The 23,285-nt window shown below is 38.3% G+C and overlaps 1 pseudogene; it reads right to left on the reverse strand.

Annotated features, from left to right (window-relative positions):
• Positions 1-599: 599 nt before the first annotated feature.
• On the reverse strand, positions 600-22,696 carry LOC111158049 (annotated as a pseudogene).
• Between the last annotated feature and the right edge of the window lie 589 nt (positions 22,697-23,285).

Here is a 23,285-nt window from a genome sequence, read left to right on the forward strand (position 1 = left end):
TGTAACATGCTTCCTAGCCACAGCAGCATTTTCAGGGGAGGTCAAGAACTACGGTTAAGTTCCAAGAAACAACCAATGCAAAAAAATACCAAAAACAAAAACAAAAAATACTGAGATAATTTTCTGCATTACCACCCCCAGTGTACCAGGTCGCTGCCTTCTAAGGTAGGCTACACTGAGTGACGGACATTAAGGAGGGCACGTGATGTAATGAGCACTGGGTATATAGAACACTGATGAATCACCTAACTCCGCCTCTGAAACCAGTATATATTTTATGTTAATTACTTGATTTTAAATAAAAAAAAAAAACAAAAAATACCCTGCCCCCTAAAACAATGACAAATTTGGAGGCAAAAGATCTAAAATACTCTGTTGCCCAACAAAATCCAAAAGATCCCTTGTTTTGCTCTTGAACAACCTAGAAAAATTGAACTCTGTTTTACATCCCCAAATAAGAGGGTTATGTCCTGGAAGTGCCTGGAGCTTGAAACCGTCAACTCGTACCCCGGTTCCATCAGTCCCAATCCTGAAGCTACAATTCCTTTGTTAGAGAAAGGGGGGAGAAATCCATTTCAGGACAAAGCTATTTGAGACAAAAGGAAGGTGTGTCTTCAGTGGGAGAACTGCCGGCTGTCGGAGGACTTCTTGCTAATGTGTTTGAAGATTTTGGATTTCTCAACTTTTTTGGCTTTCTGGTAGCCGAAGCCACCACCACCTCCTCTCTTTTTAAGCTTGCCGTCATTGCTATTCACGTTCAGATCAACAAAAGGAGGCACCTTGAAACCAAATGAAAGAGCAACCTGAGGCAAATTTAAGTTATTAACTTTGAAGATCTGTTTCAGAGAGTGGGAGTCATATGCTCGAATGTAGGACTTATATGCTTCCTGGGCTGACTTATGAAGGAAATAGTTCTTTTCAATCAATTTTTCAAGCTGAGACTGAATGTCAGAAATTTTGGACCAGGAAAACTGAAATTCACTTAATGGAACCTTGGATTGCTTCAAGTAATGAAGGAAACCCAATTCTTCAGGGCGTAAAATGAGCAAGGCATGCCCTCTCCCGTTTAGGCCTCTGGCTATTTTTCCCACACGATGAATATGTTCCTTGGGGTCATCTGGAGGGTCATATTGAACAATCCTGTCGACTTCAGGAATATCCAGCCCTCTTGCTGACACGTCAGTACATAATAATATCCCTGAATCTGCGTTGCAGAACTGGAAGAATGTGGTTGTACGCTTATTTTGCTTCTGCCTTCCATGAATGGCCAAGACAGGCAAATTGATGTAGTTCAGCAACTCCTAGTGGTATTTCACGGACTTACAGGATGAAAAGAAGACTGTCAGTTTCTTCTTCTGGTTCTTCTTAAGGAATGTAAAGAGTAGGAGGAATCTCTTTTCCGTGGGACAAACAACATAGCCCTGCTCAAGACCATCCACTGTTGCATTAGCTTTATCGTCATCAACACCAACATACAATGGCTCCTTTTTCAAAGAAATCCTTGCCAAGTCCTCAACTTTTCGTGTTTGTGTGGCAGAAAAGAGCATGATTTGCCTGTGTGTTGGCAGAAGTTTAATAATTTGTTTTAATTCCTCTTCAAACCCAACATCTGATGCGGGGCTCAATCCCAGGACCCTGAGATCATGACTTGAGCCGAAGGCAGAGAGGCTTAACCCACTGAGCCACCCAGGTACCCCTAGCAGTACAATTTTTAAAAATATCTCACTTGGCTTTTTTCTGCTCCTGCTTAAGTGGGACATCTTTTGATTTGGTCCAATTTGTTCTACACCTTTATGTAGAATATAAAAAACAGCAAAAACTGATTTTTATTATTTATGTTTGGCTAAAGGCCTTTAGTTTGTTTCACCATTCATGATATCTTCTTTGCTACCTTTACTTCATAAATCTTATTTTATTATTTTTGTAGAGGAGATTTTTACAAATCCAAATTTCCATACTACCTCATATCTTGCAAGTTTCTGGATTGCATTTTTGATTTATAAGAGTTTTTATCTTTTAATAAAGGAGTTTTAACTCATTTATATTTATTGTCATCACCAATAATTTTGTTAGTTGGATATCAAGTTTTATTAATTTCACTTTTATGGTTTTGTCTTTTTTACTTTTTCAGCATAGGTATTTATCTCAAATTTTTGAACAAGCAATGTTTTCCTTAATGTTAAAAATGCTCACCTTTTATTTTTTGGGAAACACACACACACACACACACACACACACAGACACACACACACACACACTTGAACTTAGTGTTTTCTCTTTACCAATGTCAGTGATAAAATTGTATTTGTTGGCCCCACCCTATTTAATACTAGCATATTTAGCATATTTTACAAATTAGCATATTTTATTTACTTCTATAAATCTCAGTCCCTCACTTTTGGGGATATGATCTGGATTCTTAGAACCTGCTTATGATCACATTTAACATCACATATCTGTTCTTATGATAATTAGTTGCATTTTTTTTTTTTTTAATTGGCTCCATGACCAGAGAGGAGCCCAACCCAGGACGTGACCCTCAGATCAAGACCTGAGCTGAGATCAAGTGTCGAACACTGAATTGACTGAGCCACCTGGGCTCCCCAACTAGTTGCTTTTTAAAAAATAATCATACTTTTTGTACTTGATTTCTCATAACTAGTTTACATGTTTTTTGTGTTTTCTACTAATGTTATTTTAGAAACGCTCACTTTTGAGCTTTTTGGATTTTTTTTTTTTTTGGTTTTGTTTTTTTTTTTTTTGGATCCAGTTAGCTGAAGAACACGTCAATGAACACTTTTAGAGAAAGGACATGAGTACTCTTTCTCTTCATGTTTGACTCCTACTTCATGATTAAAATACCTGTTTGGAAATGAAAATCATTAATAATAATTCATTTCCTTCAAATCTCCCATTGCATTCTTATGTTTAATGCTCACGAGGCATCTGAAGGCAGTCTGATTTCTTCTTCCTTTGCTGGTAACAAATTTTGTTTTATTTCCATTGTTTACTTGCCACTTTCAAGTTCTTTATTTTTTTAAGGTGGTTGGCATATACTGGTTCTATATCAATTGATTTTCCCTGGTGTTGAGTTCATCTATGCATTCTGCAGACCCAGTTCCATTACTCAAGGATGTTATTCTATTTTGATTATTATTTGTGCTCCTTATTCCCCAGTGTCTTCTCAAAATCAAGTCGAGTCTAATTCTATCTCTCCTTCTTGACTTTCGGTAATTTTTCCTTAGCACACCTCCTTTAAGCCACACTTACTTGAATCTTCTGCTGGGCAGCCAAAGCTAATAGGAACAGATAGAAGAGATATGCATTTTCATTACCACTTCAGCAATACAAAGTGTGGACAAGTTAGCATTTCCAGCAGTACCATTTTATCTCTGTGTGCTTGGGGAAGCTGCCTTGCTGGGGACAGCTATCAATAAAGTCTGTTCTGTTCTGCCTGCCTTCAGTCCCTGGGCACAATATGTCTATGCCTGATACCCTTTCTGGGGCCGCTGCCTGAAATATCACTGACAACCTCTGCCTGATCAAGAAAAAACCTCACTGTCCACTGGACTTTCTGCCTGGTGTATCTCTTTCACAGGTTGTTGCAAATGCTTCTGGTCCAGGATACAAAAGGAAACCCATTTGAAGCATTCAGTATCAATCCCTAGTCATATCTTGGCTGTAAGTCTCAGACTCATTCTTCCTGACTTTGGTACATTAGCAGGATTTTTACCAATACTTCTTCAATTTAATTTCTCCTAAACAGCTTTATCAGAAAGAAGAGCTAAGATGTTCCTTTAATCTCATCATAACTTCATAAAAAATATTGGAGGAGATTTTTGCCATATGGTTAGAATTTATCTCTCACCATAAATTGGGATTGTCCCATATATAGTAATGTAACTTTATATATATTTCTTTCTTTGGATGTTTTGATCCAGGTTTTAAACCTGGAATTATTTAGGTACTTGTGCTCAAATTACTGACCTACTAAAACTCTTGACCCCTAATAGTAATGAACAATCCTTGTTTTTCAATTAATAGTATGTCTGAGATTTTTTTAAAAAGAGACACTTGCAAATAAATGTGTGTTTTTAAAAGGCCTGCCTGCTGCATCTTTATTTTTAATTTTTATTACATCTTGCTTTTTATTTTACATCCTCTGGTGCGTGGCTGGAATTATTTAGATACTTGTGCTCAAATTACTGACCTCTTGACCCCTAATAGTAATGAGCAATCCTTGTTTTTCAATTAATAATGTGTCTGAGATTTTTTTTAAAAGAGACACTTGTGGGGCTCCTGGGTGGCTCAGTGGGTTAAAGCCTCTGCCTTCGGCTCAGGTCATGATCCCGGGGTCCTGGGATCGAGCCCCACATTGGGCTCTCTGCTCAGCAGGGATCCTGCTTCCTCCCTCTCTCTCTGCCTGCCTCTCTGCCTACTTGTGATCTCTGTCTGTCAAATAAATAAATAAAAATCTTAAAAAAAAAGAGAGAGAGACACTTGCAAATAAATGTGTGTTTTTAAAAGGCCTGCCTGCTGCATCTTTATTTTTAATTTTTATTACGTCTTACTTTTTATTTTACATCCTCTGGTGCATGGCTCAGACCCTCCCTCCAGACTCAAGGACTTTAATGGTTCAGTGCTGTTGTCTGCTGAAAACTCACAGCTAGGTCTCTCTCTCTCAGGCATTGCCCTCCGTGGAAGGGAGCTCCTCTAGACTTCCCTCAGGGGTGGTCCATATACAAGGACTGGCCTAATGCAGAGCCTGTCCTCTTACCTCCATTTGGGACATCTCTGAAGGACAGTTATAGATCAAGTGCTGATCTGATTGAATGGTGCTATAAATGTAAAATATGCATCCGTCTTTGGGGACCGAATATAAAATTTTCTCATTAATAATTTTAAAATGTTTGACCCCATATTAAAATGATAAATTCTAAACACATTAGGCTCAGTTAAATATATTATTAAAATTAATGTCACTTACTTTTCATTATTATTTTTTTAATTGGGTACTAAAAAATTTAAAGCCACACATGTGGCTTTCATCTGTGGCTCACTTTTTTTTTTAAGGGGGGGCTCATTTTTTCTTTCCATTAAGACAAGCTCTCAGTCAGAGAACTAGCAAAACAGTTGGTATGTCTAGGATGGACTGAGAGCAAGAGAGGAAAGTAAGAAAGCCAGACAGGGTTAATGACGTTCTGGAGCAAGAAGGGCTCTGTAGGTTGTTGTAAAGATGTTAACTCCTCCTACCTCTGAAATTCAGAATAAAAAGCATTGCGAAGTCTGGGGTGGAGAATATTCTGACAATTTTTATTTTTTTAATTTTTTTAATTTTTTATTTTTTTTAAAGATTTATTTATTTATTTGACAGACAGAGATCACAGGTAGGCTGAGAGGCAGGCAGAGAGAGAAGAGGAAGCAGGCTCCCTGCTGAGCAGAGAGCCCGATGCGATGCGGGGCTCTATCCCAGGACCCTGGGATCAGGACCTGAGCCGAAAGCAGAGGTTTTAACCCACTGAGCCACCCAAGCGCCCCTCTGACAATTTTTAAAAGGTTGCTACGTTGAGCCTGGGACAACAATGAAACAAGGGTAAAGGTGGGAAAATTTGTTGAGAGAGCATTATATTAATTTAGGCAAGAGGCGATGGTGACTTTGGCCAGAGTAATACAGAGCATTTCGTCCAGAGAGCAAACAAAGAAAAAAGACGAAAAGTAGGAGAGAAGAGATAATAAAAATAAGGAACTCTGAAAGATTCAGGGAGGGGATGAAATAAATGAATAGTAATAATAATAATAAAAAGTCAATTTCCCAGACTTGAAAATTAGTCTTCACTTTGAAAAAGGCACTAATTAAAACAGTAATCAGCAATAGATATATTGATTTGAGATTCAAATATAAAAGAATAAAATGGATACACTAAAAACTTGCTTGAGAAATAAACCAGACCACCGGCTAAGAATCTAAAATTTGATTTTTCAACAGAAACTTTGAATATGAATAGAATATTGATTACTAGTAGTATTTCAAGTGGAGAAGTAAAGAAAGGTTAATGGGTTTGCATGAGGAGTAGAGAGCATCAGTCTAGAGAGAAGGATACAAAGCTGTGGTGGTCCGGGGGAGAGGAAGGGAGGATGACTCTGAGTTGCTTTGTTGGGGGCAGGGGTGTAATTTGTAGAGTGCTGGAATCTTTGCTTGAACACCAGGAAAAATTAGTGACAGGGTCAAAACACTTGTCAATGTCTTTTGGAACATTGAAAAATAGAAATAGGTACAAAGGGATTATAGGAAATAAAAAAGTATTATGTAAGCAGTGAATTACATCAATAGCATCATGTAAACACTGGTAACGGATTAAACCCCCAAATTATGATGAATTATATTGATATCATGGGAGAAGGGAAAACATGGATGAGTGTTCAACAAGGCCAAACTCTTATTTAACTGTTAAAGGAATTGGGGAATGTTTCAAATTGATAACTATCTACTAATACCAAATTACATTACACAGAAACATAAAATTATTTACTGAATGTATTGGATGGATGGTAGATCAATAGATAGATAAATGGGGTAGATGGATAAAGGTAAACACCAAAAACAATAGAAAATATTTATCTCTTGGATAGCAGAATTAGGTGCTCGGAAGGAGAGTGATGGGGAAATACTGATGTTTCTTATACGCCTTTGGCACTGTTGTTAACGTTATGTGATGGATTCAATTCTTCTTGTCAGTTCTTCACTCCTCTAGAGTAATTATAGCTATGACCACAAAGCCTCCCACAGAGACACTTACCTCAGCCTCTGCTATGAGGCTTGGACCTATGACTGTCTGACTTTTTTTTGGCGATGGAACCGCAGCCAACATCAAACACACACAGACACTTAGAACACACTTCTGTGATTTGGTTTTCCCAAGCGTGCCCGAAGTCCACCAGGAATAGAACAAGAAAGAAACCTGTGGGGTCAACTTGAACCCAACTCAAACCATGAAGCCAAGTCCAGCTGCTCCGCATCAGGTTCTGTGGACCCACAGCCAACCCATGAGCAGGGAGATGGGTGGTATTCTGTCTAAACCCTGAAGAAATGCAATTACTGGTATATGTCACCTCGAGCTTTGAGGTTGCTGAGTTAATCAAAAGTTAACGAATTCTCAACATTTATAGTACGTACACTTGAATAAATTCAAAAAAATTTTTTTAAACTAATTAAAAACAACAGTAATAACAAAGAGGAACTCAGTGGAAAAGTTTGGATATCATACACTGGAATTTCTCTTTGTCTGCTAATGTCATCATATACCTACCTATTTACTCCATGATGATAGCCCTAAAATCTGTTTTTCTATTCTCGAGAAGCACAAATGACTTAGCATGAATTCCATGTTGGATCACTGTCCTCCAAGAGTCTAGACTTATCCATGAGACAACATCTTTTGCTTGAATCAGTTTTTGTTCCCTTTTAAAAAAACCATTCTAAATCTGTGAGCAAGCAATGCATAACCTTTAAGACTTTCTCAATTCTTTCACTGCGTGTGCCTCAGTTTCCCTGTTCTGGGAGAATCGCTATCTGCTTCTATCATGTGTTGCCTGATACCACTGTAGAAAGGAGAGTCGGTGCTGTTAGCTCAGAGCAGCATGAGATCACGAGTTGAAGAGGTCAGGGAAAGATTCATGGGCACAAATCATAAAGGGATTGAGTGGGTTTTGAAGAAAAGATAAGCTTTGGCTGCATAAGGCAGAGTACACAGGGGTCTCCTTTCTAGCTTGTGAAATAGAAAATCACTTTTAGGACCCCCAAAGGGAAATCAATGGCTTCCTCCCCCATGGAGAAACTTTCCTGTCTTAACTGGAACAACATAAATAACACTTCTATTATAAGAAAGGATCGGACCCTTATTAAGACCCATAAATCAACAGTTATTTTATCTTCACAAAGCAACCCCCAAATGTAAGTGAAAGCATATTTTAAAGGGCATGTGGGTTTATATAATTTATATTTCTCCATGTAAATATGGTACTGAGATATCTACTTACATTTGAATAATTATTGGGACAATACACTGTTTCGCTATGTATAAAAAGCCAGAGACAATGTGTAAAATATGGGGCTTTAAATTACTATCAGTTCATATAAGTATCATACGTGGTGTTGAAAAAACTTTAGAGTCAGAAGGCAGGGATTGAATTCTAGCCTGTGTCTATCATAAATGGTGTAATTATTACTTTAGTTGTTGTGGAAACGAAATTCAAGGTTTTTTAAAATTTATTTTGAGAGAGAGAAAGAGAAAGAGAGAGAGCATGAGTGAGGGGGAGGGGCAGAGGGAGAAGTAGACTCCCTGCCGAGCAGAGAGCCTGATATGGGGCTTGATCCCAGGACCCTGAGATCATGATATGAGCTGAAGGCAGAAGCTTCACCGACTGAGCCACCCAGCCACCCTGGAAACCAAATTCAAATTACTAAGGAAGAGGAGAGAGAAACGGGGATTTGAAGACTAATCCCTGTAAGTGTCTGCTACATTATGATATTACCTTTGGACGATCCATAATTTTTTGTGTGTACTATAGGTATTCACACTCTCCGGGAGTTAACAGTCCTTAGAATACTGCTGGGAAAGATAAAATTATGTCTGTTTATTTCTGCTTAAATTTTACTCAAGATTTTAATGTGTTACTTTCTCAAAATAAAAAGCCCATCCAGTTACCATTAAAACAGATAAAAAATAACATATTTATTAACTATAACTATAAAGAAGTCTTCGATTAAAGTGTGTGAAATAGGACCAATCTGACATTTAACTAGATAGTTTGGCTGTTGTTTTTTTCCTTCTTTATTTCATATTTTCACTCCCCACTGACCATGACGTTTCCAATGATGAGGAAAGCCTTTAATTAAGAATACTCCAAAATCTACTTCAAAATGATTAAACTGTTGTCTTTATGCATTCAAATAACTTAAGAGCTACACTTCAATGCCTCCTTATTCTCTACATCATCCCAGAATGTTACCAGAATGACCATATCTTATAAGACAAAAAGATCACATCTATTCAGGGAAAGAAAAGCAGAAAAACTGCTAAGCTAGTTATTGGGAATAATAAAGATATAAGAAATAGAAACTATTCAGTTAAAGAATATACTTGTTATCTATGTGTGTTCACATGGTCTAGAAGAATCTGTCAGCCTTAAATATATCTTCAAAAGACAAAACCAACGCAAATGTATACAGGGTCAAGTATGAAAGTACGTGCCTCATGACTGTGCAGTCAAATACTTAATTACCAGTCTAATTTCTGTAGACTAAAATAATGGCAGGAGGGATCATACAGTTAGAGCTGCAGGATTTAGAACATATTTCACTTTACGAATACTGTAGGGTGTCGTAAAAAGGCATCCATATAAATCAATTTCTTTAGAAAGAAAGACTACATTTTATTCAGGCATTTTGAAGCCTCGGGACACAAAGTGTTAGGGAAAAGTGCATCCCTTTATACCTATACTCACACATACTCCAAAAGAAAATATGCTGTGTGTCCCGAATCCATCCCAGCAAATAAAGTTTATGCAGATATTCTGCCGGTCTGATCACGTGTGGCAAGGTCAATTGAAGAGGAAAGCTGAGGTTCTTAAATAATTAGTTTCGTGAAAATTCCCCCATTCTCTCTTTCTCTGAGCTTCCTTTGAGTAAATCTCTCAGGGATCCAGCAAACAATGATGACATTAAGTGTATTCTGCTCATCAAATGTGGGGCGAAGTCCCAGGAAGGGTCCTTGATGCTGGTTTCTGATGGAAGTGATGGAGAGAAAGTCCTGTCATCCCAATACAACAGTCACTCCCTCCCCACTGTGTATGTGCATTGTTTGGGTTATAGTATAGATGGTCCTGATCAGTGAATTCCATTGAGTCTTATACATAGTTTGCAAATACCACTTTTCATAGGGTCTATTTAGGGTGAGAGATGGTGGTGGGTGGAAAGAAAGAGGATTTCAGAAACTGGTCCCAGTTGAAACATAAAACTCTGTCTATTGAATTAGAATTGCCCAAAACTAAGGTCAAATTTCAGAAAAGGACAAGTGGAATTTGTAGTTTAAAACACTCAAAAATTATATATATATATGGAGAGGGAGAGAAAGTCATAGACAGGTTAATTGGTAAATTCTGCAGAAACCTTAAGAAAGAAATAATATAGGGCACCTGGGTGACTCAGTTGGTCAAGTGTTTGCCTTCCACTCAGGTCTGATCCAACCAAGGTCCTGGGATCAAGTCCTGCATCTGGGTCCCTGCTCAGCGGGGAGTCAGCTTCTCCCTCTCCTTCTGCCCCTCTCCCCTGCTTGTGCTCTCTCTCTTGCTCTCAAATAAGTAAATAAAATCTTTAAAAAAGAAAGAAAGAAAGAATATATATTATACATGAAAATAAATAAAAGGGAGACCATACCTCACACTTTATGAGACTTTACCACATTTTATGAGCCCAGCAGCTGTCTTGATACTCAAGCCAAATAAAGATAATTATAAGAAAATAACAGATCAATATCTCTTATAGACAGACCAACTTGTGTCACCCCAAAATTCACACTGAAGAGCTAACTCCCATGTGATGGCATGTAGAAATGGGGCATTTGAGAGGTAAATAGATTTAGCCTCAGTGGGTTATGAAGGTTGGTTCATGAGGACTGATGTCCTTATAAAAAAGAGAGAGATGCCAGCATCCTCTCTCTCCCAGCACATGTACAAATAAATGATCATTGTTTTCAGCCACTACATTTGGAGTTATTTGCTACTCAAAAACTGGAATAAAGGGAGAATATTATGTTGCAAAGCTTCATATACAAATGGTGCCCTACCTGGGGCACCATCAGGTGTTGCAAAGCCACGTCACTGTATCCTGAAGATTTTATTTTTGTGTGTAGCCTTTCTCCTCTCATGTTTATAAAAAAAACAATTTGAGTGTCCTTACACTATCTCCCAGTGCCATCAGGATGGTATATTAATATCATAAAAATAATCCTCTCAGAATAATTTTCATTATCTTTTCAGAAATAACTTGAGAAAGCTCTTTCACAACTTTCTACCTAGAATGGAATCCTTAGATCTCACAAGTTGTTGCCAACGTAGCTCAGAGTCCGTACCTACATCTACTTGGCTCAGAACACATATGTTTCAAGGTATTGTTGTGTCCAAACTGGGTTGTTTAACAGGCTTGGTGACACTTCTAAATTCTATCTTTTATGTCCACAGGACACAGAAACACGCTTGCAAATGGAATTCCTAGGAAAGCCTTGAATTTCCTAGAGTAAGTACACAGATTTAGCTCAATAATTATATTAACTAGGCCATATGGATTTGCACAGAGAAAAATTTTCCATAGGTAAGTATTCTACCCCAAAGCCCTAGACTGCCTTCTCACAAACATGTAAACAGGTATAAGAAGAAGAAACATGAGAAAGTGTGAAATATGAACTTAATGAAAGCTTATCTTTTTTCAAAACCCAAAGGAAAATTACTTCATTATTTATTTACTCCTAGTTTTTTGGGTTTTTTTTTCCCCCAAAAGGCATTTGAAGCTGCTGAAAGGTGAGGATTATGGTAATGAAGGCCATCTTTTATCATAATTGCTTCGTGGGCTGTAATAAATCAAGTGTGTTCATAACAGGCATGTTTTTAGTTTACCCCAAAACAATAGCCATCAGACTGGTGATATTTAATTCATTAAAAGAAAGAATGTCAAAAATGTATAACATCAACAGATATGGAACTATGAAATGGGTGAAGGTACAGGTAGAAACAAAGTTATAGTACAATTAAGGCATGTGAAAAAAAAATAAGCCTCTGGGGCAGCATTTTGAATACTTACCTTTTCATGTATACATACTAATGGCTCAACATCACGGAAGCAGCCGGAAAGTCTTCAGCTGCCTCTCATTTATGCCATATCAACATTTATAAGGATGTGGGCCGCTCTTTTTAAGACATGTCAAACAGAGGCTGTGTTCACATAACAAAAAGTAAATCTTAACACCAAAACTTACAATATTTATTGGCAAATACCCTTGACAATTCAACGAAGTATCTTTGATTGTAAAGTAATTCCTATTTGCAGGGACACTTCCAGATGCTTCCAAGGATTGGGTTAGTGATTCTATATTTCCAGGATCTTAACAGAAGTGAATAGGGAAGATACCCAAACCTTGTTTTGCCCTAAAGCATTGAGGACATGTTTTATTTACAGGATTGTCATAGCTGTGCTTTCTTTTATAACCAACCTGACACCTCCAGGAAAAGAATTAGTGAACCTGAAGATGGGTAAATAGATACTAAACAAACAGAAATGTAAAATGTAGAAAGGGAAAAGCTATGTAGGTCATTCAAGAACTGTGGGACACGATCAGATGGCCTAACGCACGCTCAAGGAAAGATCCAGAAGAGAGAGAAGGCAGGATGTGAAGAGATAACAACTGAGAATTATTCAAAGAGTATGGATTAAAAGGCAGAGGTTATCTAAGTGGGAAAAAAAGTAATACCCAACTCTATATAGCCCATGAGAAAGCCACTGTAAGTATAAATTGCGGATGGTCTAAAGTAAAAGGAATCACACCATAATCAAAACAAAGCTGGAATGGCTACTCATATCAGATAAATCAGGTTTCATAAAAGGAACATTACCAGAAATAATAAGGAAACATGACAAATTGGTAAGGATGTTTATTCATCAAGGACATAATTTAAACATATATATTTCTCAAAACAGGTTTTCAAAATACATAATGCAAAAAACCGATAGAACAGGAGAAAGAGGTATATCCACGATTAGGTTGGAAACTTTAGCGTCCTCTTTCAGGATTTCATGACAAATTAGTCAGATGACCTATTAAGACATAGAGGTCCTGAATAGCACCATCAGCCTACTTGACCTCACTGACATCTGAGACCTTTCCACCCAATACAACACAGAATACACATTCAAGGGCACATGGATAGGCCGTACTTTTGGCCACTAAACAAGGTGTTAAAGTCATGCGAAGCTTGTTTTCGGTCCACAGCACGATTAAACTAAACATCAACAACGGAAAGATATCTGGGAAATCCCAAATATTTGGAAATAAAATAATACACATCTGAGGAACTGAAGGGTCAAAGACAAAATCGAAAGACTGATACATTTTTTTTTATTTAAACCCAATTAGCCAACATAGAGTACATCATTAGTTTCATGTGTAGCGTTCAATAACTCATCAGTTTTGTAGAACACCAAGTGCTCATCATATAACGTGCTGCCTTAAGGAGAATGGCCATATACAATTTCTGTGATGCAGCTGATACAATGTTTCATGTGCGCTTGTGGTTCACAGGCTGAATCTGGCATCTCCTTGGCTCAGTCACACCGCATGACCTTCCCTTTCTGGTCTTTGATTTCCCTGCCCCCATTTGGGATATCTGTGGCAATTGTTCAGAAATTCTTACAATGAGATAAATGTGAAGGTGCAAGGAAGCTGGGACTCCACAGAGAGACTCATGAGGTCTGGAGGCAACAAATATCAGGTTCTAACCCTCAGGAAATAACAGCAAGGTAAACTCTACACATTTCTTCCAAAGGTCCTCAAACAAGATTGATATGCAGTGGGAAATCATTGCCATCTGGAAATGCAGGATCGATAACATGCCTTACAACTGGTATGTCCCCTCTCCTTTTCCATCACATCATTCCTGTGTTTCCACTTCCATTCATTCAGATCGATTTCCCAAACAAACCTAGAGGCAAGCCATCTCCAAGGCTATGTTTCTTGGAAGAATTCAGGGCAAGAAAAAAATTACAAATGTTTTCCTTTTGTTAATCCTTTCATATATTGCCCTTCTTTGTTATTTCCAATAATGTTGTTAATATTGTGGCAAGCATCAATATACACATTATCTTTACCACACAAGAATATATACGGATGGATTCCTGGAACCAGTATGTTAGGTAAAAGGGTTCACATATTGCAAGTTTTAATAAGTAATGCAAATTTTCTTCTAATGATTGGTATTACCTTCTCACCAGAGTTCTGGGAGTCACTCTTTATTGGAAATGTCCTTTCTTTCTAACACCATGGCAGATCGCCTGGTAGCAGAGACTAAATTCACTAGGTCATACCCCTGTATTAGCCCAGTATCTACTAGAAATATGTTCATGAGTTCAAAGGTTGTGCAAAAACAAATACTATTTCTATGGAAAGAACAGGTAGGATGCAAGAATTAAGCATTCTAACTTCAAGGAAACCCACAAAAACAGAACGGGCCAGTCAGTGGAGGATCACAATCCAAGTAATTGGCCAAGACATTTACGAACATTCTTAGTCTCCCGATATTCATGTAATTGAAACGCTCATTCAACAATTACAAACATACCAAATAATACAGAAAACAATAAAATGGTTTTGGAATTATGCACCTTCTTATGAGGTAGTCTCATAGTTTAATCACCTAAATTTAAAAAAAAATTATTTATATGGGAATAGAGTAATACAGTAGTAGTATTTTCACAATATACTTGATGGGTGGGTAATTCTCTAAGAAAAATAAAGGCCATAAATAATGAAATTTATGAAGTCTCCATTGCTCCTAACTTTTCTATTGCAGAAAAGTAGTTAAAATCTTAGTTGCTGACTTTCCCCCGGGATAAAATTTTTACTGGAAAGGTGGTTGGACTATGGAAACATTTACCAGCTGCAGGTATAATGCTCTGTCTGTTGTCAGACTCACAATTTCATTGGTTTATTTCTGGAGGATTATTTAGATGGCTGTGGTCTTATATCCAGGCCCCAAGGAAAGAAAAAAAAGAAAAGGAAAGAAAGAAACAGGAGTCTATGAGGTGTGCCTTCGCGCTACAGAATAGTGATTTGTTATGCATTTGTCTGAGTTAAATATAGTAGGCAGTCATCTTGCACAGTCCTGTATTATATTCTGTTCACTAAAAAAAGAAATACTTGTTTGGATAGTCGAAGGAGTCTCACTAAAAACCACAGCTCCCTTCTCCACTCCTGCATTTATTCCAAGTAGATTTGCAGCCCTTATGATCGTCCTTTCAACCATTAATCAATAAGAATTGAAACTCATTTGACTCATAAATGCCACCATCATCTACTCAGATTTGTTATTATTTTAATGATGGTGATTTTGAATGTGACATTCCTAATAGAGTCGCAATTATGTGGAAGGGGAGGAGGCTGACTGTTGGCTCCCTTGGGTTATTAATCAATTGGGGGGCTGAGGGGCAAGAATTAATTAGGGATTACAAAAACCCTCCTTCATTATATTAAATGGCTCATTGAAAACAAATAACCTCACCTGCATTAACTCTATGAGTTCACAGATTAAAGAAACTGCATTGAATTCATTACAGGTGATTTTCAGTCCCCAAACTGAGACCAATATAATGTTCAGAGGCAGTTTCTGTCTCAAGGAAAGCCCAGGACTTCAAATTATCATGCTATTTCTAGTCCCCCCAGACATTTTCTAGATCCCATGGTCTGTTATGGTTTGATTCAAACTACCATGTTTTCAGGCATTGGCAATTGCAGTATTTATAATGATGAAAGTGGGAAGAATCAGGTCTTGATATCTGTTTACTATTATGAAATATTCGGTAATTAAACTCACTGGTAGCAGGATTCGAAAGCTTTGCTGACTTCTGCGATATGTCGGGATATGTTACATTCTTGCATGTGCATATTTACTATGGTTTTCAGGAGAAAAACGTGTATCCTGGACTAACTTGTCACAATTTTTCCTTAGAATAGATTGCGAATATATTGGTCTCACAAACCAAATATAGCATGGAATGCATTTTTGTGTAACATTGTACCTGCAATATTGATAAGAAAAAAATATCATTCTCTTTTGTGTATCTTGTTTTATGGAAGATCCAAGAAAGCTTTGAGTGGGCCTGTCCTTTCAGTTTTCTTTCTCTTCTTCTTTTTTTTTTAAATAAATGTTTATACATTCTGTCATAAAAACAATTTATAAAATATATTATCTTCATTATAGAAAATAGAAATAGGATGATGAGTTAAACTTAAGTAATTTAAGACTTTATTTTATAATAAATTTAAGACTACATATATATGTACACATACATACACTCACACGTGAATTTATCTTTTGCAGAATTTCATCTCAATTTAAAAATTGATTTCACATTATGTAAAAATGTTGACATTGGCTTGTTTCCTTTAATTTTATATCATGAGTATATTGTCATTACTTAAACATTTTTAAAAAATTACTTCAACATTGACTTAATTTTGAAATCCTCTTTTCTAGGCACTTTTCCCTTTTATTTTCCTGAAGCCAAATGAGCATGTTGAGATGATAGATTTTGGTGTGTTTCAGACCTGAGCCAACTGTATGATCTCTATCTCTAATTAACTCTATGATCATTGTCAAGTTCTAAATCTTGACTGAATTTTCCAGCCTCAGTTTCACGTTGAAAGAACGGGGATATCTCCTTTTTAAATGTTGTGAGGAGTCCTTGTAATATTATATATAAGCATTGAACATCGTATCTGGAATGCAGTGATTGCTCAATAAAATTAGCCATTACTGGTTGTATACCGAAACTTCTCAATGTCATCCACGGGCTCGCTAAGGTCTCAGTATTTGGTAACAAACTCCAGTGTCAAAGAAAACATGTTCTTTCTTCCACGTATGTAAAATCAGCAGGGCAGTAGGAGCATCTCATGATTGGACGACACTGATGAGCATCTACTTCCATTTTGGAAAAATCACCCTGCAGATATTTTCTTTTAACAAAGTTGCATTTGGCCTTCAGCCAACCCACTCTTTTTTGCTAGTTCTCCAGTTTCTGCCCTGGATTTGTCCACATTTCCTTGTCCGATTACATTCACTACTGAGAGCTGTCTCTGCCCATGGCAAGGTAAGTCCCTCTCTGCAGAGATAGAATTACATGCCATACATTTTAAATGAAGGTTGTTTAATTACCTAGATCCCAAATATGCTTACTTGCCATCTCTTTAAATAAAGTCTAGATGTTCTGTTCTATACCTGACACACTTGACTCTGAGCTTTCTGTCTCCAAAGAAGGAATGGAGAAAAGTCTTTCAAAAACAAGTAGAATGGCTCCAAAGGTTGTATTTCTATTATTGCCTTTGTGTGATTTTAGGGCCCTGGCATCATCAATTATGGGGGTAAGTATTTAAAAAATACCCGGCCACGTGGAAATAACCATGGACAAGTGCACAGATATTGACCTGCTAGAATGCTCAACATAAAATTGTTCATGAAATTAAAAGATTAAAGGCAACCTACGTCTCTAAAAACATTAGAGAAATTGAGCAATAATTTATGATTTTGCGGAACTTCGTAAATGAATAATGGTATCAAAAAAGATTTCATGAGGGAGAAATAAAATAGGAGTTGTAAAACAGGTCTGTGCATTGTGGTCCAATTTTGTTAAAATAGGAAAGAATATGTATATAAATCCGAGAGACTGACAATTTCTTTGTTTTGTTTTCCTTTTATCTGTATTTTAATATTATGTTCAATCACAATGCATAACTTTTTTTTTTTTTTACTTTAAACACAGTGAATTGGAAATTCAACTTAATCTTGCCACATAAACTTGGTTTACCTCATCAGCACATTGCATGGACCCTGTCGTTGTCAGGGATAAATATTTACATGACTCTTGAATTCTGTCTCTCTATCTCTTGCAAATAGAGCTATTTGGATAAAGAATAATATAGGTCAACATTGAAAACCTTCTTCCTTTGTATGATAGGCAGAATGATACCTCCTCCTGCCCCCAGAGCCTGTTAATATGTTATCTTCCATGGTGAAAGGGATTTCACACATGTGATTAAGGATGGGATGGGGAGGCTCTCCTGGATTATCTGGTGGTGGGTGGGTGCCATGTTATCACAGAAATCCTTGGAAGGGAGGCAAGAAGTCAAAGAAGGAGTAACGAGGATGGAGACAGAGGTCAGAATGTCTGAAAGAGGCCATAAACCAAGGACTGTAGGTAGTCTCCAAAACTAGAAAACCACATTTGCAACCAATGCAAAGGAGACGTGGGACTCCTATCTGGAAGGTGAACATGAAAGGTCCCGCACCAGAGGTACCTTTCAGGCAAGGCTTCCCTGCGTTTCAGTCAGCTGTGTTCCAGCAGTTGAAAGCGCCTACCATGAGAGTGGGTGAAAATGTGGTTATGAGCTCTGTGTTGACAGTTTTTCCTACTTTGGAAGAGAGCAGAGCCGCTCTTGTCCATGTGTTGCATGGGGGATGCTTTTCACTTTGTACATTATTACAATGGAGCTGGGCACAGTTTCTAAATGCACCACAATAATATAAGGAAAAATCATTTTTCTCTTCCATAACATAGTTATCCTCTTCAGTAACAGTTCTAATCACAGCTCATACCTAATCAGTGATGAATCTTGGAAAATGTTAAAAAGCGCGTAGCAAAAATAAATCCCCTGTAACGCACTGTTAACATTTTACCTTTTCTTGCTCTCTCTCTCCACCTCGCTCTCTCTCACTCCTTTCTTTCCTATTTATTCATACAGTTCACAAACAAAACAAAACAAAAATAGATGGATCTCTGCTGTGGTGTCATACTGTGTTATACACCATTGTCCGTTCTATTGTCCATCAGCCATTTCTTATTAGCTGCCAAGTCTCTGGTTCTCCAACTCTGGCATGTCCTACAACCAACTGGAGACCTCGTTAGAGGCACACGATGCTGGGCTCCAAACCCAGAGTTGCAGATTTAGTGGGTCTGGGGCAGGACCCTTAGCATTTCATTCTAACAGGCTCTCACGGGGGTGTGGATATTGCTGACTGGGGCCATGTTTTGAGAACCACCACTCTTTTCAGAAGATTAGGAGCTGCCATTGGAAGACACTATACACTCCTCTTATCTCTTCTATTTACAGTTATATTTAAGTGTTTACCATGCTCACTCAGGACATTTGGAGGTTTACGGGACGATACACGAATGTTCAGTAAGCACGCAAGAACTGACGTTGTTCAGAAAATTCAAGAACAAAAAGAATTTGCTTCTACTCTATGGATGGTTCCAGTGTTCGAGACATAGTAAATAACGGACATAATTTGGTTCCAAGTTCCAACTAACTCTGCACGTATAAACTGAAATTTTATGTATGATGGTACTTGTTTCTCAAGGAATCCCATTTAAATACAATTTTCTAATGGTATGTGTTTTCCAGGTAGTTCCTGAAACAGTTTTTTTTTTTTTAATTGAACTTTTTTTTTTTTTTTTAATGGATTAACTGAAAGGGTTGGCTGGAAGCCTTGGAATGTAGGAAACCCAAGCTGTTCTGGTGGCACCATCCAAATGTAAACAGCCTTCCTTGTCATTTGCTGGCATACTGTTTGGGACACCGAATTATTTCACTTTATTGAAATTTCTCTCATGAAAAATGCATGGAACAGGCTTCACTTCTGCCAAACCCTCATGTATTTGCCTCACTGGGTGCAGTGGAGATTTGTGTGTAAACATATGGAAAGCCCTTGTACTGTCTGAGTCAAGCATAGAACAAGAATTATTCTTACTGCCCATAGGAAAAAAGGGTAACATAGATAAACTTTGCACTGGCATCTACTTTCATCTTAAACTCTTTCCAGAACATTCCTGCTTACCTGTGCTTCTGCCCAGGGTGACAAGGAACCCTCTTGTTGACTTAAACCTGGACGGGACAAATGGAGATTTTTATGGTCCTAGAGTATAGTGACCTATTCCTTAAACTCAAAATGTAGGACAAATTATTCATGGACTCATCTTCTCTGAATTGCAAATTTAGCGATAGGATACATCTTATAAAGTCAGAAATGGGAAATTAAGTTTGGTTATCTATTTAAAAATTAATCACCTTGACTGAATAAAGATTATATGAAATTAAAAGTAAGGCATGAGACCTATGGCATAGAGAATAATATAGTGGCCTGTAGTACTTTCGACATTTCGCAGCTAAAAGTAGTTGGTTTGAGTGAAAATGTGCAGCTACAGTCCTAGAGTTTTAACAAAAGACAAAACACAAAGTATCAGCCAAAGAGATAATTTTTAAATTTTACTTAACACATACTTCCAACTACTCATGTAAATGAGCTCTGCGTTCTGATGCCCTGTCCATTCAGTCTGCCTATCTCCAATTAACATTGACATGACAATTAACTCATAGGACATCCTATGAGTTTATCCTGTGGCTTCCTGTCACCCACAGCTGAGAAGGGGTACACCACAAGTGCTGACAATACCAGATCTGGACGCAGACAGACCTGGGCCCAGACGAGAGCAGACGCTGGAGAGTTCTGTGCTCACCCCGGGCTTGCCGCTTGGTTTACATCTGTGCCAACAACCCTTGTTGCTCTCCTGGGAGCCAGCATCTGCGTCTCTTGGCCAAAGGTCGGTACTCACGCTCCATCAGCCTTTTATAAAGTGCAGTACCCTTGGCGCAGCAGCTTTCTTGGGAACATGTTAGAGATGATAAAAAGTCTTGAGTCCCACCCCACACCTACTGAATGAGAAACTCCAGTTGAACAAGACTTCATGGTTCTTCTGCCGCTGCTGACATCTGAGAGCCACTGGACACAGACACGCACTTACTCTGTGGACAAGGAGGGCCTCCTTACTTAGGATTTCATGGACCCTCTTGTCCTCCTGACAACTTTTTTTTTTTTAATGATCTTGAATTTTGTTTATTTATTTACTCCCTCTCCCCCTTACTTACTTACCTACTTATTCATTGGTGGGTCTCTGTGGGACTTAACTGAATACCCGACTCTTAGGTATTTTCTTTCCCCATCTCACTTCCTTAGTTCCCCACTAGTGTTTCCTGGGGAATATTCCTTAAGTACACAACAAAAACAAAAACAAAGACAAAACTCCAAAAAAAAAAAAAGCCCGTGAAACTAGTATAGTGTTATATGTTAATCATACCTCAATTAAAAAATACTTTTATGGGAATCCTTTGCTTTGGGGGACTCCAAGTGAAGATACTTGCTTATTATAGTGTGCTATCCCCCTCAAATTACTCCACCTTTGGCGCCGGGGGTTCTGAGCTGAGAATACAGGTAACACCATCACTGGGTACATCAAATGGTCTCATGCCTGCCTATGAGAGACTATAAGACCACTCATGGGGCTCGGTTCAGCACTCACTGAGGTGCTCTCCTTACCCCCTCCTCTGCTTTGATCTCAAACCCTCTCCTTTCTTTTGTTGGTATTTTTAGTATTATTGCCTTCAATTACCATCAGTATCATCGTTAGAGTCAGAAATGTACTTTGAAATGAAGATGGGTCATGATAACAATTAATAACTTTTTCTTGTGTGCAGAAATACAAACTGCTACTGAATCCCAGTGCATCATAGAGAAAGAAAGAAAAGGAGCAACCTTCTTGACCTTCAGAAGCTGGCCTGGCACGCATACCTAGGCCACGCCATTCTATTGAACCTCGCGATCTCACAGAATACCAGACTTAGCCCAGGGCATCCTGAGGCCCTGACAAGAGAGATAAAACAAGGCCACATCACACCTTGTATTTTTGTCTCAGTGCAGATTTTTAAAAATTCCCAGTGCCATCCACAAAATACCCACAAAATACCAAACACCACCCTCTCTTGGCTAAAATGATAGAGCAATCCCTCACCAACCAGGGCTTTATTTTTGTTCTTGTCTCCCCTCTTTATAGGTAGATTTATTGAAAAAATCACATGGAGTTGTCCTGCCTTCTAGAAAGTTTTGCTTCTTCAGCCCTTCTGTGAGTCACCCAACTAAATCCTGTAATAAGTTCTTTCTAGCACACTTTTCCTGAAACACCCCCATGTTTCCCCATGCTCTGTCTTCTCTCTTCCTCCAATAGACCCACCTTGTGGAACTACTGCTGTGTTTCTGGATGGCTTTGTCTGAAGGGCATTGGGCCTACTGAGAAGACATAAGGATGCAAAGCCTTAACCCAGCAGTCTAGCCATGGAGAAGTCATGACAAGACACAGGGGAACTGGGAGGGCTTTTAGGTTTTTGTTTTTGCTTTTCCCAGTTATCGTTTTATTTGTTTGTTTGCTGTGAACCCAGTCTTATTTATTGCTCAGGCTCCTTCTCCCAGAGCATCTACAGATCTTATGATCACCACGGGTTGTTGTAATAACAGAATTTTCAATGACATACAGTGTCCTTAATATCATATTTAGGATGCTATTAAGACAATAGCTCCTCCCATCTCCTCTCTAGTGAAAACAATATTTAAATATTTAAAACAGCATTTAAATATTTAATATGTGACACTAATTTCTAGGAAGTTAGAATCTGCACAGTCTGACAAAAATATGAGATAGATAATTACTTAGATGAAGAAGTATATTCTTGTCTCAAAATGAACAAGGTAGACAAGACTTTCAGGGAGTCAGAGAAGGAGGAGAGAGAAGGATTGAGAGGGTTGATGGTCACAAGCCTGGAATACCAGGTGAATAAAAGTTGGGGGGGGGGACTGCTGACTCTATTGTCACATTACTGGAACTAAGGAGACCGTTGATGTCCACACTACCACGGCACTCACCACCTCCAACTCTTCTTTACATAAGTCTCCAAATACTCTCATCCTCATCTCCATTGTCACCTCCACCTCCCATTCTAGCACCAACACCCTTACCACCCTCATTTCCACTGCCATCTCTAATCACCATGGCAACAACCCCTCCGTACCACCTCTACCACCACCACAGTTCAGTGGAGAACAGCTCTTGTCCCCAACTCACATGCACCTCCACATGGCTTCCACAATAATTTCACAGCTTGCAAGTTGCTATTTTATAATTTGATTGCAAAGGAGTCTCCATGTTCACAGCAGCAATGGCCACGATAGTGAGACTGTGGAAGTAGCCAAAATGTCCATCAACAGATGAATGGATAAAGAAGATGTGGTCCATGTACACAATGGAATATTACTCAGCCATCAGAAAGGATGAATATTTACCATTTGCATCAACATAGATAGACATAGAGGGTATTATGTTGAGTGAAATAAGTCAATCAGAGAAAGACAATTATATGGTTTCACTCATGTGTGGAATATAGGAAACAGCACAGAGGATCATAGGGGAAGGGAGGGAAAGCTGAATGGGAAGTCATCAAAGATAGAGAAAAGCCATGAGAGACTCTTAACTATAGGAAACAAACTGAGGGCTGCCAGAGGAGAGGTGAGTGGGGGGATGGGGTAACTGGGTGATGGGCATTAAGGAGGGCACATGATGTGATGAGCCCTGGTTGTATATG

This window comes from Enhydra lutris, unplaced genomic scaffold (genome assembly GCF_002288905.1).
Source record: "Enhydra lutris kenyoni isolate GAN:26980312 unplaced genomic scaffold, ASM228890v2 scaffoldscaffold57, whole genome shotgun sequence".
NCBI lineage: Eukaryota > Metazoa > Chordata > Mammalia > Carnivora > Mustelidae > Enhydra > Enhydra lutris.